The 18,733-nt window shown below is 44.7% G+C and overlaps 1 protein-coding gene across 6 annotated transcripts in view; it reads left to right on the top strand.

Moving 5' to 3' along the window:
* Positions 1 to 18,733, top strand: part of ZMYND8 (zinc finger MYND-type containing 8) — a 1,698,999-nt gene that overhangs the window by 1,313,716 nt on the left and 366,550 nt on the right. The window lies entirely within an intron of this gene.

Consider the following 18,733-nt stretch of genomic DNA (forward strand, 5'->3'; position numbering starts at 1 on the left):
CATTGACGTCAGGTCGTCAGGGGTATAAAACATGCAGCCGACGCCATTTTCTTTAGTCTTTCTTGCCGCGCGGTGCTCGAAGCAAAAGCAGTTCGTAAGTGCCGGTCAGCCAACTCCTGAGATTTTCTTGTTTGTGTTTCAGATCCGAAGTCTTCAATAAAGCTAAGTACCCCATTGGGGAAACTATTTTCTTGCTCCAGACCGATGTCAGAAAAAGTAAATAATTGTATTTCTTGTGTAAAGCAAATACCTCATAAGGATTTTCGTTCTTACTGTATTCCTTGCCTAGGCCCTGATCACAACGTTTCTGGTTGTCAGTTTTGTGCTAGATTTAACCAACGCACTATTAAGCGTCGGTATGTTTTTGCTTTAAACTATTTTGGACGCCGGTTTAATTATCCAGAAATATCGTTGGATAGCCATCCGACTACCGGAGTTCACAAAAAATGCAAAGAAAAGGAGAGAGACAACCGAGGCCCAAAATCGACGACGAAGCTTCTCCTAAGCCAGTCGCCAGTTTGCTGGTTCTCAGTGAGGCGCTTTTGCAGCCCCTGATACCCGCTACTTTAGAGTCGCAGGCCACTACCGACTCCCACGTGGAGTCGGCCATGCCGCTGGAAACTCAAGGTATTGGAGCCTTGGATACTATTCCTTCAGATGGGCCTGGAGCCGCTGAGCAGGCACCAGTTTCGGAGGGTGTATTCAGACCTAAACATCTTTACATTAAACCGACTTAAGCTTCAAAGGCAAAAGCAAAGACTAAAGCACTTTCTAAAGCAAAGAAACAAGCTCAAGAGCCATGTGGTCAGGCCTCTATGCCCAAAAACAGATGCTCAAAATGGCCGAAGACTTAATTACCTTGATCAGGGGTTCCCACCCCCCTCCTGATAAAGAGGCCTAGGCAAGAGACTGACTATGAATCTTCAGATCAGATTTCCATTTATTCTGATTCTTCTTCTGATCAGGAATATTTTCTTCCCCCCTATGAGGATTCTGATGCTGAAGAATCTATACCTTCAGCGTCTCCTCCAGAGGATTATTCTTTTGGGGAAACTTTGCATACCATGAGGGAGCATTTCTACTGGGAGAGCCAAGATATTTCAGAATCTAAAAAGAGGCTCAGGGATTTCCTTTTACTTCCTCAGCACAGGCCACTAGCCATTCCACCTGTGCTAGATATTGTAGATGATGTGTTTTCGGAGTCTAGTCTTACCCCTGACTCCTTACCTCCAGCTCCTGTTAAGCCTGACAGATATTACAGGGTTCTTGACTCTCATAAATTCCTTTTTAAAAACCCTTGGGTTCTAAATATCGTGTCACAAGGCTACAAGTTCCATTTCCATACCCTACCAAAGGCAAACGGCTGGCCAGATCTGCCAAAAAATCAATGGGCAGAGGCACAAAAACAAGTCTCGTCCCTCATGGACATGGGGGCCATTCAACAAGTACCAGAGCAAGAGCACAGACAACGATTTTACTCATGACTGTTCTTGGTACCCAGAAAGGACAAGGCCTGGACCTATCTATTCTGAATACATTCCTGGATATACCAAAATTCAAGATGTTGACTTTGCAGCAGCTTCTGCCCATGCTGGGCAAGAACGCTTGGCTTGTGACTTTAGACCTAAGAGGCATACCTGCATGTCCCAATCAGACAAATATGCAGAAGATACCTCAGATTCAAGGCTGGCTCAATGCATTACCAATTCTCTGCACTGCCCTTTGGCTTATCTACTGTGCCTAGGATCTTTACAAAGTGCCTGGCACCAGTAATTGCTTTCTGCAGACAAAGAGGAATACAAATATATCCTTACTTGGACGACTGTCTAATTCAAGCCGAGAACAAGGACATTCTTCTACAGCATCTGGCGTTTGTGAAAAGACTTCTAACATGCCTGAGGTACACAGTCAACGAAAAGAAATCAAAACTAATACCCTCTCAAGAGATAATATTCCTGGGTGCAAGCTTAAATACAACTGCCCAGATGGCTTATCTCACGCCAGACAAAGGCAACTGACTACCTATTTCAAAATGTTGGCAACAAAGGCCCAGTTATCTGCAAGAAAAATTCTGCAGGCTTTGGGCTTCATGGCATCCTGCATCCTACTAATTCCATATGCAAGACTGCATATGAGGAAACTTCAATGGTAGGAAAAATACTCTGGCAGATGAACTAAGCAGAAACCTCATGGATCCCCACGAGTGGCAGCTGGATCCACAAGTCTTCAGCATGATAACAAGGAAATGGGGATGCCCGGACATAGATCTATTTGCCTCCCCTTACAACTACCAACTGCAAAGATTCTGCACAAGGCTTTATCACAGACAAGCAAGGAAAGTGGACGCCCTATCCTTCAGCTGGAGAAACCTATCCGCGTATGCCTTTCCCCCTCTGCCTCTCCTCCCCAAGGTACTCCTAAAGGTCAGACAGGAGAAGGCAAAGATGATGCTGATGGCACCAGACTGGCCCCACCAGCATTGGTACCCAATATTAAGGAGCTTGTCTCAATGCCCAGCTTGGACCCTACCTCACGTACCGCATCTACTGTCCCAGAAAAACAATCAGATCCTGCACAGCCAGCTCAGGACTTTAAACCTGGCAGCATGGTGGATAATGTAGTCATGCAAAACACACCTCTCAGCAAAGCTGTGATGGATGTCATTTTGGAAGCCAGAAGACCTAGTACTAGAAAATCTTATTCTGGAAAATGGAAGAGATTCTGTGCTTGGAACCAGGCACAAGGAACAGATAGAGCTGTGCCAAATATTCCTCAGATTTTGCAATACTTAACTGAGATGCTGGACAAAGGCCTATCTTTCTCATCTATTAAAATTCATGCCTCTGCCATTTTGGCTCATTACAATGCAGAGCCACCAATCTTTTCTCATCCCTTATTAAAACAGTACCTCAGAGGAGCGAAAAATTTAAGTCCTCCAAGGAGATCACCAATTCCTGCATGGGACCTCAACTATGTCTTGGAAAAACTCACCTTGCCTTCTTTTGAGCCAGCTGCTACTGCTGATTTTATCTTGGAAAACAGCTGTGCTCCTAGCAATAACTTCTGCAAGACGATTTTCAGAGCTACAGGCACTCATGGCTGTGGAACCTTTTATCATTTTTTATCCGGACAGGGTCTCCCTGAGGACAAACCCAACATTTATGCCTAAAGTGGTGTCCAGTGTGGCCTTTAACCAAACCATTCATCTGCCAACTTTTTATCCAAATCCACAGAACAAGGGGGAAAGAATTCTGCATTCTTTAGACTTACACAGCTTAGATTCTACTTGGACATAACCAAAGTTTTCAGAAAAACAGAGCAATTATTAGTAACATGCTGCAGGATCACAAGGAAAGGCTGTCTCAAAACTGAGTATTTCAAAATGGATAGGCCACTGCATTCGTTTCTGCTACTTATACCATGGAAAGCCAGTGCCTAAGGGCATTAGGCCACATTCCACCAGAGCTGCAGCCATTTCAGCAGCCTTTCTCAGAGGAATACCAACCAAGGACATTATAGAGGTAGCTACTTGGAGTTCAGTGCACACCTTTACAAAGCACTATCATCTGCCACTCTACTCTAAATCCAGTGCAGGCTTTGCCACTGCAGTTCTGCAGGGTCTCATTGCCGCTCCTAATGCTGTTTAGCTCCAGCCTCCCAGCCATAGCTTTGGGAATCTACCCAAATGTAATGACTGCAACAGTGAAACGCGAAGAACATAGTACAGTTGTGTACACTTACCATAAATGTAGATGTTCGAGTGTATTCACTGTTGCAGTCCAGGTTACCCACTCGCCATCCCCCCTTTTTTTCTTCTGATGGAACCTATCTTTTCTTCTCTGATTTATACAACCTATGTGGTGTATTTGCTGGTGAATGAACGTAAAGTTTATATTGCTGCATGTTATTTTATATATAGATATAAATTTTGACTACCCTTTTTGGGGGCACCTAACATCTGGGGCAAGAAAAACTAAAGAAAATGGCATCAGCTGCTTCTTTTATATGCCTAACAACCTGACGTCAGGGAAGGGGTGACAGCAGCCTATGCAGGACTCAAGAATTCAGGCCGACTGAGGGCAACCTGCCAGCAGGATTACCCAAATGTAATGACTGCAACAGTGAATACACTCGAACATCTACATTTATGGTAAGTGTACACAACTGTACTTTTCCTCCCGTATTCCAAAGATATGCAGTAGGTAGATTGGACACTCTAAACTGGTCATAGGCGTGGGCGTGCAGTATGGAAGAACTGTGGCAGGGCTAGCCACCTGGCAGCATGAACCTTGGCTCTAGTTGATTATCACTATACACCCTGCCTGACCCCACTTGCAAAAATGAGAAAAAGGGATTATGGATGGATACTGCAGAGGCTTTTTCTGTGGCTGCAGGATTACTTTGCTTTGTCTTCGGTGCCTCCAAGATGTCAAGGCCAAACTTCTGGACACACCTCTCCATAGGGACCTCCTTTTTGGCCCTTCTGCTGCTGCACTTTTCAAAGTGCTGCAGGAAAAAGGCAAAGCCATGCAGGACCTTAAGCAGATTTTTTTCTTGCATCATTCCCTAGATACTGAAGGAACTAGCATTCTAAACTCACTATCTTTGTTCGTAGGGAACAAAAGCAACTCTCAAAAGGGTAAGAAACTTACTAAGAAAATATTTCAAGAGAAATCTCAGTAATATTCCACACCTGGAAAAGCCTCCTTTCCAGGAAAAAAAAACTGCAACTAACTGCCTTCTGCCTCCTTCCTCCCACCTTGGCCTACACTTTCTTCTTTCCCTAAAGCTCAGAGTATCCCTCCCAGCCAGAGAATCCATCACCTCAGAGAAACAGGTCTTGTCTGTCATACAAAATGGTTATAAAAGGCCTTGGAGAGACTTTCCTTCTCTGATGGGTATTTCTACACCCCTTACAAGTCAACCTCTTAGAGCTTCCTTCTCTGATAGGCATTTCTTCACCCCTCACAAGTCAACCTCTCCTCATTTCTGCCTTGTTTTAAGAACTGCTTTCCCAAGGGAATATAGAACCAGTTCCCCTTAGACCCAGGAAAATATTTTTTACTCAAGATTATTTGTAGTCTGCAGGAAAGAGGGAGTAGTGGAGGCCCATCCTAGATTTGTCTCATCTCAACACCATTTTGTAAGTTCTGTCCCTCAAGATGTTCTCTGTCCAGATCCTACTTCATACCTGTCAACTGTCCAGATTTTTACCTCATATTTTTGATCTGTTTCTCATAAAATTTGAGGTTTTCTGGCAGATTATTGAGGATTGATGTCACTAAATAATGACTTGCATTTGAGTGTCATACTTGTTTCATGTAAGTTTATAAAAGAACAATATTAAAAATCAGTCTCTGTTTTTGGGCCTTTGTCCCCCCCCACTGTTATTTTAGGCTTTGTCCAGATTTTTTGTGTTGAGTTTGAGAGGTATGTCCTACGTCCTCTCATCCTTCCACCGGCTTTTCTAGTTACCTTCGATCTGAAGGATTCATACTTGCATATTCCTATACACCCTGCTTACAGGAACGTTCTCAGGTTTTCTGTCTCAACACACTTTCAGTTTTCATCTTTACCTTTTGGCATGTCTGCAGCACCCAGAATCTTCATGAAGTGCCTAGCCTCAACTGTTGCCTTTTGCAGAACCCAGGGGATCCAGATTTTACCAAATTTGTGATGTCTCTCCCAGAAAGACTGGGACTCGCTATCAACCTAAGGAAGTCCTGCCCGATTCCCTCCCTCAACATAGTATTCCTAGGTTCCAGGCTTAATAACTTGTCAATGACAAACACCTTCTCTCAATAGAAAGTGCTCTTTCAATTTGCTCCCAGTCCTTGCTCCCCCATCTATGACTTCAGCAAGAGAGATTCTAAGATCTTTAGGGTACATGGAAGCTGTAATTCCCATGGTACCTTATGCCACATTGCATATGAGCAAGATCCAGTGGTACTTGAAGTCCCTTTGATCTCAACTTTGTCACCCCCTGGACTTCCAAATTACTCTTCCCATTTCTAAAGTGGGAGTTGCAATGGTGGATATCTCGGGAGAAACTCAACATAGGAGTTCCCTTCATAGCATCCATACTTACCCATGACCTTACACACAGGGTTATCCGGCCTGGGGTGGGTGGACAGGTCCCCAACACTTCAGGGTAGTGGTCCATCAGAGAACTTGAGGAATATATCATTGTGAAGGAGATGAAAACCCTCATCCACACTTTGCAAGTGCTTCCTCAGCTGTGGAGCCCAGAACCCCTGAAAGTGTTTACAGTTAAACACCTCAGTCACATGGTACATTAAGAAGCCCACGGGTACCAAGTTTTGCCAGCTATGCTGGTTAGCTCTGATGGCATGGGACATAACCATAGGAAAAAAAACTGTCCCTACAAGCAGTTCACATACCTTCAGAGGACAGTGTCCTCAATGACAACTTCAGCAGATCCAGAATGAATGGATACTGCACAGAGAGGTTTTTCTGGATGTAGTCCACAAGTGGGGTATACATCAGATAGAGCTTTTTGCCTCCAATTAGAACAGCATTTCAGACTGTTATACTGCAAAACCCCTTGTCAACAGGACTGGAGGACAGATTCCATATCTTTCAAATGACAGGAGAAATTATTCCCCCGATCCCTGTGGTTCTCCTGAAAATCCAGAAGGACAACCCCAAAGTCTTGCTGGAGACTCCCTTTTAGCTCACTCAGCATTGGAACTGCTTTCTACTTCATCTGGCCAAGGGCAATTATGTCAAGTTACCCCATAGAGTGGACTTACACAAAACAAGGGCTGTGTGTTTCACCCCACCCTTCAGGTTCGCATCTTTTTGACAGTAAGTTAGGATTTCTGAGACTGTGTTTATTGTGCTTTATATTAGCTTTAAGGTAATTTTTGCGTTTTTTTTTTTTTTTTGTAGATAGACAGACCTTGAACTTTTCAATTGTTATGGCTGAGTTTCAAGCTTTTAAAAAATGCTTGGAGCTCACTATCAGTTTAGTGCCCTGCCCTTAAGTCTCACCACAGCCTCCAGGGTGTTCACCAAGATGGCAGTGGTACTAGTGCAGTTGTGTACTCACCGAAGCCGGACCAAGACTTTGGAACTCTGACCGACTGCGGGACCGCCTGACGGCAGGATAACCCAAAGCAGTGTGAACACTCTAACATCTACATTTATGGTAGGTACAAAACTGTACTTTATCCTAACTCCTCATGAGTGGTTCCTCAATCCTATGGTGGCAACTTTAAATCTGAAGTAATTGACTTCATTTGATCTTCAACCTGTGGGTTACGGATCCGTAATGGATCCGACTCTGCTGCATATCCAGCATCTGATCTGAGCACAAAGTTCCTCCCCTTACCCATAGTGCCCCTGTCTCCTTCTTCCCTTTAGATCTCGTTTGCCACTGAAAAGTAAGCATAGTGGTCTGAGCTCTTAGCTAGTCATTTTGGGGTAAGTGAGTGGATTTTACTCTTTTTGCTGCCTTCCTTAGCTATTTCTTCATATCTTTACTGTCTACCTCCCCTCACGCAGTCGTAAGTATAAAAAAAACTTCTTTCCCTTTCTTTCCAATCTTTTCTATAGCGGAGTGACTCTGTCTGTGTGTGTCTGTGTGTGTGTGTCTGTGTGTGTGTGTCTGTGTGTGTCTGTCTGTGTGTGTGTGTCTGTGTGTGTCTGTCTGTGTGTGTCTGTCTGTGTGTGTCTGTCTGTGTGTGTCTGTCTGTGTGTGTCTGTCTGTGTGTGTCTGTCTGTGTGTGTCTGTCTGTGTGTGTGTGTGTGTGTGTGTGTGTGTGTGTGTGTGTGTGTGTGTGTCTGTCTGTGTGTGTGTGTCTGTCTGTGTGTGTGTGTGTGTGTGTGTGTGTGTGTGTGTAAAAGAGTTCTGGGCCTGTCTTGGGATATGGCTGAAACTCCTAAGCTAGGTTTCAGAAAGTGCACAGAGTGTGGCCATAAGCTTTCTCCAGCCAATTGCCACACTCTGTGCAAGGTGTGGCTGGGGACGGCCCATCTACTAACCTCCTGTCCTATGTGTCCCGGGTTTAATCCCCGGGCACTGAAGGACAGGAGGGACAAAACTCATCCTGAAGGGCTTACTTCCCTCTTTGGAGACTGTAGCCCCTGGACCCCCTGTGTCAGGTGCAGCGTCAACTTCTACCTCTTCCCTGGACTCTGGGACTCTAACTCATGCCAAGAGGTCTGGGGAAGGGGAGAAGTCTAATAGGACAGGCCGAAAAAGCGGTCTCCTGACTGATCTACTCCGGCCGGCCCTCCACTGAACGTTAGGCCATATACCAGACCATGAACTTCCAGGCTCCATTCTCCTAGATTCTCCCCTGAGCAAGAGGAATCCCAGATCCGGTCACCCATGCAGGCTTCCCCTGACTGGCATTCCAGACTGGTGTTGGTAGCCTCATCCTCCCGCTCCACCTGGAGCCTGAGTGAAGCGGAGATGGACAAGATGATGCTGAAGTTTATCAGCGCCTAAATTCAGATGGGGGTCTTGCCTGCCCCCTCTCCCTCTGGAGCGGGGACCTCACAGCCTTTCTTTACCCGATCACTCCTTCTCCGATCCAGCCTTTGGTTTTAGAACCTATGGATCCGAGGACCCTCTGGGTCGAGGGGTTGATGCCGATGGTAACTTGCACCTCAATGCCAGCCATTGTCTTGAGCGTGTCTGATCTGACCAGGTCAGATCCGATGAGCTCTCAGAGCCGTAGCCTTGACATCAGATCCGAGGGGTTGCGGTTGGCTCCAAGCGTGTAGGAGCACAGTCTTCCCCTTGGCATCTGAGCTCCTGGAGTCTTCTCTGACTCCATTGTTGGTCAGAGGGGAACTGCTTCTACTGGCCTTTCTCAGAATATCCATTCTCCTTTGGCCTTTGATGTGGTGGAGAGGGTGTTCTCGATTTCATCGAGATCCTTGACCATCTCACCCTGAGACTCCGCCCCGACTCCCTCTGTTTTGGGTACGATCCCAACCATCTTGCCATCTCAGGGACAGCCTGCCACTATTTTCCCTCAAGAAGCTCCCACGTGGCAGCAGCAGGGCGTTGGCGAGTCCTCTTCTGAGATTCCCACTGAGGAGATCCCTTGCAAACGCACATGCAAGAGGGAAGGCACTGAGACCCCCCACTAGAGTAGCTCACCGAAGACACCTATTTGGAGGAAGGGGAAGGTTCTCCCCGGTCACCTCCTGAGGATGTCTCCTTTGGAGACATTATGGAACTCGTCCATCAGAGAGGGGGGTGCTGTGCCCAAAAAACGACCTCGGAAGAATCGGTGTTCCTTGAGGCACTCGGCACAGGCCATCTACTTCCTGGGTGTCCCCTCCAGCAGATCCCTTAGTGGACCTTCTAACATCTCAAGCGTAGAAGGAACCAGACATGGTGGAGCCCATCCCAAAGTACCCAGATAAAGTCCTTAGCCTCCCTTCGGATAGGACGTTCTGGAACAAAGGGTCCCCGGTTGATGCTATGGTGGTGGCAGCTGCCACTAAGAGCTTGCTCAGGAGTGCTCTTAGATCCATCCTTCTGACTGAGAGTCAAGGGTATTAGATCAATTCGGGGAGCGGGTCCATGCTTCAGCCACCTTCTCAGTAAGAGCGCTTAATTATGTAGCACATGTGATTTGGCTGCAGTGAGACCTAGTTAAGGAGATCACTGAGTTGACTCCTGGGTCCATGTCTGTGAGAGACAAGATGACATTTTCCAATCGTATGGCCACTCTGAAGGCAGTCGCTAACACCTCCATGCATCTCCTCTCCCATGCTACTAAGGGAGCCACTAGGGCAGCTGGTCCAGGTGTTGCCATCAGGCGACACACCTGGCTCTGGCTTTGTCAGTTCTCGGAACCCCTCAAGGCGTCATTCACCAATGCCCCATATGACAGTTCCTCCCTGTTTAGGAAGTCGGTATGCGAAACGTTGGTCCAGATTGAGAAGGACAGGAAGACACTGTCTGCCATCAGGATCCACTTCTACCCCCCTGAAGATCCTTTTCTAGGAATCAGCAAGGGGATAAGAAGATGTGGCTCTGAAAGTCTCAGGCATTTTCCCAGGACACTCAGGACTCACCACCCCCTAGAGGCAGAGGGAGTTTTAATAGACGCCGCCCTAGAGGCAGAGGGGGTCTGACAAATTACGGGTCTTGAGAACCGTTCTTGGTCAGACCTGCACAGCAGCCCTGAAGGGCTGTCCGACTGCTCTTCTTTGGAGGCAGTCAGGGGCCGGTTATCGCTACACCCAATGGAATGGGAGTCCGTAACAACATATCATTGGGTGTTGCAGATCGTATCCAGAGGCTGTTTGATCCCGCTGCTCAAACCGCCCCCTACCACCGAAACACCTCCCAGACGTTCCACCCACACAGAGGGAGGAAGCAGCACTAGAAATAGAAAAACTGCTAAGAAAACGAGTCATCCAACCTGTCCCCTTCAACCAATCTGGGTCAGGCATTTATTCCAGGTTCATTTTAGTGCCAAAGAAAATGGGGGACCCAAGACCCATTTTGGTATCTATCCACCTTGAACCTGTCAGTGGCCAAAGCAAAATTCCGGATGGGCATGCTTCCATTCATCCTGCCCTTCCTGCAGACAAGCAACTGGATGTGCTCATTCGACCTCCAGGACGCGTACTATCATATCAAGATGAATAGGCATTCTTGGAGGTTCCTCCGCTTCCGGCTAGGATCCAATCATTACCAGTTCAGAGCCCTCCCCTTTGGTCTCACCACAGCCCCTAGGGTGTTCACCAAAGTGATGGCTGTAGTAGCAGCTCACCTGAGGCTTCAGGGTATTCAGGTTTTCCCTTACCTGGATGATTGGCTCCTCGCTGTTCCTTCCGAGCATCAACTTTGCCAAGCCAGGGACTACTTTCTTCTACTAGCACAGAGGTTGGACATCACCATCAATCTCAGCAGTCATCTTTGGTCCCGGTTCAGACCTTAGACTTCATTGGGGCTCGATTAGACACTATTCAGACAAAAGCTTTCCTTACTCCAGACAGGATACACAGCCTGAAGCTACATGTTCTTTATGTCCAAGTTCAATTTCCAACAGCAGAAGCAGTTCTGCGGGCATTGGGGTCTATGGCGGCCACTATCAGTCTTCTACCTTTAGCCCACTTTCACATGCGGATTCTTCAGTGGACTCTTGCCGTTCAATGGTCCTTGTTACATCTGCCATTGTCTCATCCTGTTTGTATCTCCCGAGTGTGCAGGGACACTCTTTGGTGGTGGATTCATTCCCCAGACCTGGTTTGAGGATGTCCCTTTCTTCAGTTATTCCCCAAGGCCACGGTGACTGGACGTCTCCCAGCTAGGGTGGGGGGGGCACTGCTTGGGAAGGACAGTTCAAGGCACGGGGTCCCCATCTGAGGCCAGTTTGCATATCAACTTCCTGGAGATGAGGGCGGTTCTTTTCGCGTTGCCGGCTCTACATGCCCATCTTCCCCTAGGGGATGATTGCCATCCAGACAGGCAACATTGTCAATGGTCTGGTGCATCAGCAAACGGGGGGGGGGGGGGACCAGATCTTACCCCCTTTGTTACAAAGCCTTGAGAGAATGGGGATGGGTGATTTCCACTGGCTGCTTTCTGGTGGCAATGCAAATTCCGGGATGGTCCAACATTCTAGCGGGCAGATCCATCCTGATGCCTTACGAATGGTCTCTGAATCCTTCAGTGGCAGAACAGATCTTTCAAAAGTGGGGTCAGCCTTGCTGTGATCTATTCACATCTCTTTTTAACGCAAAATGCAATGAGTTCTTTGCTCTGAACCCCTCTCGGGAGGAAGTCCCCAGAGACGCTTTGATTCATGCTTGGCCTCCCAGTCTCCTGTATGCTTGTCCTCTTCTGCCCTTGATACCAACATTTCTTCAGAAAGCTCGCAGGCTGTGGAGCTTCGTGATCCTCATTGCCCCATTCTGGCCTCGCCAAGTCTGGTTTCCCTCTCTATGGTCTCATCTAGTAGCTCCACCTTGGATGTTGGATCCAGTTCCGGATCTCATTTCTCATCCCTCTGGGATTCCCCATCCAGACCTGGGCAGTCTGAAGCTCACAGCTTGGCTGCTCCAGTTCCCATGATTATTAGGAGTCCTGGTTTATCTTCTCCTGTAAAAAGCATTCTGGTGGCAGCTGATAAGACTTCCACCAGGAGGGTCTACCATAGCAAATGGAAATGTTTTTCTATATGGGCCTCGAAGCGCCCATTGGATCCCTTTACTGATCCAGTTTCTGCAGTGTTGGAATTCTTAGCAGGGATTTTTCAACAAGTTGCCAGTTCATCCATAGTCGAAGTCCAACTGGCAGCAATTTCTAATTTTCATGTGGGGTAAAATATGACTGTTGGCTTCTTCCAAGCTTTTCAAGACCTTCCTTCTAAGCTCCCCGGTGAAGGATCCTACACCTCCGTGGGACCTTACTTTGGTGCTTCAGGCTTTAGTATTGCCTCCTTTTCAACCTGCAGCTTCGGTAGATTTGCAGTTTCTATCCTGGAAGACTGCCTTTTTAGTTGCCATTACTTCTGCCTAGAGGGTATCAGAACTCCAAGCATTATCAATCAAGGCTCCTTATATGATTTTTCATAAGGATAGGGTGTGTTTGCGTACTAACCCATCTTTTCTTCCCAAGGTAGCATCAGAAGCCAGTATTAATCAGATGATCAGTCTAGCAGTCTTCTTTCCAAATTTTCACAACAAAGGAGAATATAAGTTATACTTGTTGGATGTGCATAGGCAATTACCTTTCTATTTGCACAGGACAAAAGCCTTTCGTAATTCTGATCAACTTTTCGCCTCTTACTCAAAACCCTTTTTAGGGAAACCAGTTTCCAAAGTCACTATTGCCCGCTGGATTTCTCATTCTCTTATTCAGGCATATTCTGTCGGGAATTTCTCCGGCAGGTCAGGTAAAAGCACATTTGACCAGATCTATGGCTACTTCAATGGCCTTTTGGTCTCAAGTGTCGTCGGATGATATCTGTTCTGCTGCTACTTGGTCCTCTTCTCATACCTTCATTTCACATTATAAAGTGGATATTGTATCCAGGAACAGGGAATCATTTGGCTCTGCCGTGCTGTGGAATATCCTTCCATGAAGGCCACCCAGGTGTTTGGTAGCTGGGGACTCTGTCCCACAGGTTGAAGATCAAATAAAGTCAACTACTTCAGATAAAGAAGTTATGTACTCACCATAATGTTCCATCTGAATAGTTGTACTTCATTTTTCTTCAACCATCCCCCCCTTCTTTCCCCGACCTTGTTAGAACAGTGTTGGCCAAAGATATGTGGAAGTTGGACAACTTAGGGATGTCCTTTGTCATGCTTGGCTCCTGTCTTTTTTGGTAGTAGTGGCAAGGTCTGGTTGGGTTGGGTATGACTTATGGGTTGGACAGCAAACTCGATCTGAAGGGAGAAAGGAGACAAGGGCATTATGGGTAAGGGAAGGATCTTTGAGCTCGGATCAGATGCTGGATATGTGGCCGAGTCGGATCCGTTACGAACCCGTAACCCACAGGTTGAAGACAAATGAAGTACAACTACTCAGATGGAATGTTATGGTGAGTACATAACTTCTTTTGTTTCAGCCACTGGGCCAACCTTACTGTAACCTTTTTCTGTCTCAGCCACAAGAGCAGCAGTTAGTTACTTTGCCCTAATCCCTCCACAGGGAATATCATCAAGTGATGCTATGGTCCACAGTTGGCCTTCTGGTCTTCTGTATGCCTTTCCACCATTACCTGTCATGAACTAATTCATTCAGAAAGCCAAACAGTGCATGGCTAAAATAATCCTCATTGTGCCCCTTCTGACCCCAACAAACATGGTTCTCCTTTCTGTGGCCTCTACTAGTACATCTTCCATGGATGCTGGATCAGTATCCAGACCATCTCTCCCACCTGTCCATATTGCCTCCTCCAGATCAGACTACCATGAAACTAACTGCTCGATTCCTCTAATTTTGACAATAGCCAGAAATGTCAGGCTTTCCAGCACGATTGTTGACATCATATTAGCTTCCTAAAAACCTACTGCGAAAAAGAATTTGTAACAGTAAATGGGAAAAAGTTTTCCTTTTGAGCAATAGCTAAAGGCTTGGATCCTTTTTTGTGCTCCCATACCATCTGCTTTGGAATTTGTAGTGGAACTCTTTCATCAAGGTTCTAGCTATTCTACCAACAAAGTTTAAATGGCAGCAATTTCCAGTTTTCATGTTGGACAAAATGTTACTTCAGTGGCCTCCTTAAAAATCTCAAAAACCTTTCTTAGTGGAACATTTCTGTTGCATCCCCCCATTAGAGATGCAGTCCGTTCATGGGATATCATTGTCCTGCTCTAACTCAACCTCCTTTTGAACCTGCAGCCATGACTAACATCAAATGTTTGAGTTGGAAAACAATTTTCCTAGTCTCAATCAATTCTGCCAGATGAATTTCCAAACTGAAAGTACTCTCTTGTGAACCTAATTTGGTTTTCCATAAGGATGGGGTTCATCTCCGAACTAATGCTCCTTTCCTTTCAAAGGTGACATGCATAACTAACTTAAACCAATCCACAGAGTTACTAGTGTTCTTTCCTAAATTTTTCTAGCAAAGGAGACTTTATTCTCCACATGCTAGAATGTTCATCGTGAACTCGGGTTCTCTCTTCATCGGACAGAACAAATCAGAAAATATGATCAACTTTTTATTCCCTCCTCAAAGGCTAGATATGGTAGAGCTGTTACTAAAATTACACTATCCAGATGGCTGTCAAGTAGTATTTCTTTTGTCTGTGTTATGACGGGTTTAAGTTTGCAGTCCAGACCAAAGGCTCATACAACAAGATTAGTGGTTACCTCAACCGCCTTTTCTAAGAGGCTATCCATTGATGACATTTGTGCAACAGCACCTTGGTCCACTGTGCATACCTTTGTTACTCATTATAAACTGGATATGCAAACCAGATCTCCTTCCTTTTTTGGCTCCACCATTCTCAGGAATGTCCTTCCTTGATACCACCCAGAAGTACAACTTGGGAATCTGTCTCATATGCTGAGCAGATGAAAATAGAAAACACTGGATGCAAAAGTTATGTAGTTACCATAGCAATACATCCATGTTGTCTGATTTTCATCCAGTTCAACCTCCCCCTCCCTCAAACCCCCTTGCCAAATTGATATTTTTATGCATAGATTTGAGATGTTTGCGTGGTTGCCATGCTGCACCCTGTCTGACCAGGACTGTCATAACATTGGCCTTTTTTCTTTGGGACTTTTTCAGTTTTGGATTTAGGGTCTGCACAATTTTTTCATACGTAAGCCGCGGTGGTGAAGTAGTAGCGTTGCTGCCTCACAGCAAGAGGTTCTCCCATTCGGTTCTTGGCTGGAGCACCTTCTGTGTGGAGTCTGCATGTCCTCCCCACAGTCGAGTGGCATTCAAAAGATATCCGTGAATGGGAGTGCCTTCGTTGAAGGTTGGGCATCAGGCTGGCACCTCAGCACTGTAAAAATCTACTGCCAATCATTAGCGGACCGGAGTTCCGCTGTGGCGACCCCTAACCGGGAAAAGCTGAAAGAGCCATACTAATAAAGGTTCTTGGCAAGATTTGTATTTTACTTTTAATTCACTTATGTCAAGTCACTACCCTCCCTTGTGCTGCAGCACCACAGGCTGCTACTTTATAACTTCACAGAAAATCTGCATTGTTGAAACTGTTATAATAGTAATGAAACACTTCTTAATCTCCTGACATTCTTTTTTTCATGTCTTTTTCTCCTTGTTCATTTAGTAACTTTCCATCCTGGCATATACAAGTGGGATTCATACTTACCAGTTATTCCACTTATTGAGCAAGTCTGCTTTGCCACTGGTCTTCCTCCCATGTGTCCAACTCCCAGTCTTTTATTTCTGGTCACTTTTACATTTATATTATCAAAACACTGTTTTCACAAAGTGAGATTTTTGCTTTTCAAGTTTTGCAGTATATCAGGCAGTCCACTGTTTTACTGGACGACTTCCAGCTTTTTGAGGTCCTTCAGTGTCATCAGTTAAAGTGCAAACATCTCCTAATCCTTCTTGGTAAGTCCATGAGCTTCCTTCTGTCAGTCAAGCATTGTTAATATTGGTAAGGATTTAACTGACATATTCCCTTCCTCTCCTGCTTGGGGACCACCAGTCTATCTACTTTCATGACTTTTCATAAAGTTATACAATTGGTTCCTTCCACTTTTTCTGTAATGGCAGAAAATGCTACATTTTCTGTTCCTGATCTGTCCTCTAACTCCAGTAACTTCTGTTTTATATATTTTTAGGAGTCTTCATGTCTTATTTTCTCCCTGTATTTCAATTTCTGACTTATGGATTTGAGTCAGGTCATCAGACTGTGTATACCTAATGCTTCTTCAGTATTATCCAGTCTTTTGTCATTCAACAGGATATATGCATTTGGTTAGTTTTTTTTTTCTTGGGAGTACTGGAAGCCATTTCTTGTACAAGAACTGCAATGCCCCAAGGTTCTTCATAGCCACAATTTATTTTTCTTGTTTGAGATATTTTTCTCATAAATGTTTCAGATTTTTTTTTTCTCAAAGGCTGTTGTATGTGTTGATCAGAAATTTAATATTTCCAAAAGCAATAATGTTAGCTGGTCTTTTTATTAAATTCAATTCCCATATTGAGAGAGCAATTTTCAGTGTATTAATATGGCAGCTGCTATATTAAAAGTCAAGACCCTTCGGTTTTTCGGTCCACATAAGATATTTAAGTAGGAAAGCAGTTGCCTTATTTGCAGGTCTTCATGGACCGAAATTACAAGGGTCCAAGTTTTCTCTCCACAACCTCAGTGATTTCCATGACTGTTTTGGTTGTTTGATCTGCTTTCCTTCTGGTTTGGATTGTTGATCAGGGACTGAAGTGGAAGATCTAATCTTTATGAAGTTTTGTCCATCAAAGTTGTTTAGATTTTAAAGGGTATCCACTTCTAGAAAGATAGAGACATGTTAAAAAAAAAAAAAAAAAAAAAAAAACTTGATTTTTTTTTTCTGAAAGCAAACTCTGGAGTTGGGAAAAGTGCATATGTGGAAACTTTTAAGATGTGGCGTTGAGGTAAGTGTCTGCATAACATAGCTTATTGATTGCTTTGTACTTGACCTTTGGCATTACTCCTAGTTATTGAAATCACACAGGAGTATAGACTTCAGAGAGTCCATGCAAATATTGATTTTAGAGGTGGAAATTTTTTTTTGGGTATATCAACCTGTAGACTGCACCATTACTGTTGCTTGGTTTTGACTGTTTTACTAATAGAAGCTGCAGTAACTTTGAGTAAATACTGATTCATTCCTGATTTAAATATTTCAGTTTTATTTTTATCCAGGCACTATTCTGTAATGTTCACACCTAATGTCCATCTGTTGGTAGTACTGCCACGGCCCTGTTGTTCATATTGCCAGAATGGAGCCCTTACTCGTTTTGTCACAGCGGGGGGAACTTTACAGTAATGGCCTGGAAGCAGATTGATTTGTGTTGACGTCTGTCACTTAGCCTTCATACTGTATGCATTGTAAGTGAGCAGGCTGTGATTACAATCACTCCTGCTTTGTGTACAGCTAGGTTTCAGCCTTGGGGGGGGGGGGGGCTGTCTATGTTTACATGCATGTTGACACGCAATGTAACACATCAGCCTTCTGATTTCTGCCATGGTGCTGTACAGCTTTGATAAATTGCATACCTTCCATCTGGCATTTGTGCCAGTCCTCCCATTGTAACCCACTCCCTGCAGTGTACTTGGAGATAAAATCCCTATGCCACTGGGCTAGGAAAGACACTAATTTCTTCGTTTTGGTGATGCCTGCAGTGTGTAGTGCCACACTGATAGATAATGGTATTATTATGAAATGGACCATCTGTTTCCTTTTTTTTTTTTTTTTTTTTTTTATGTGAAGGTATAATTTTCATCTAACCCATTTTTGTAGCTGCATGCTTTACCATTAGTTCAAGATTCTTAGTAGTACGGAATTGTTGCTTTAAGGAATGGCAGAAAGTTCTGATGACTGTGTGTGTGCTCTCTTTGATCATTCTTCCAGAAAGTACTGTGCCCACTCCTATACCTTGCTGAGTATGCAGGCAGCAGGAAGTTTTGTCTGTATGTGCCATGAGTGATCCAGGAATGGGATCTGTAGTGCAGTATGTTGTAAGCTGTACAGTAAAGGGGTGACTTATAAATGAATGTTAATTTTCTCTGGCCTTGTGTCGAGAGACCTATTCATTATCACAATTGCTTATTCTGTGTTGCTTTCTGTACTAGTACTGAAAACACAGATCCATGATATACCATCTAGTTTATCACAGCTGGTTGACTATATATAGATCTTTATAGACATACAAAATCAGGGGTTTTGTAGTATGTCCTTACTTGCTTACTCATATACACAAATAGAAATACTTTTAAGGTTGTCAACACCTAAGGTTAACAGTTATGCACTTGCTGTTTGAAACAATGAGAAAGATAATTGGGGTGCAGTACCATTGATGAGCGTGACTCATCAGTTGCAGCTTGATAGGTTGCCCTTCAACATGTACAAAAAGTCTTCTCAGTCTTGACATCAGGGAGCTGTTGGCAAATTCTTTGGCATGCATGGTAACGTTTGCTTTATAATGTACTGTATTTTATCAATAATGGAGATGGAGAAGTGAATCCATGTACTTATAGGTAGAGGGCAACCATATTAAGAACAGACAAGGTTCTGGTAACTTGTGTTCTTAAAACT

The sequence above is a fragment of the Protopterus annectens genome, chromosome 12.part0 (genome assembly GCF_019279795.1).
Source record: "Protopterus annectens isolate FY-2018-M chromosome 12.part0, PAN1.0, whole genome shotgun sequence".
NCBI lineage: Eukaryota > Metazoa > Chordata > Ceratodontiformes > Protopteridae > Protopterus > Protopterus annectens.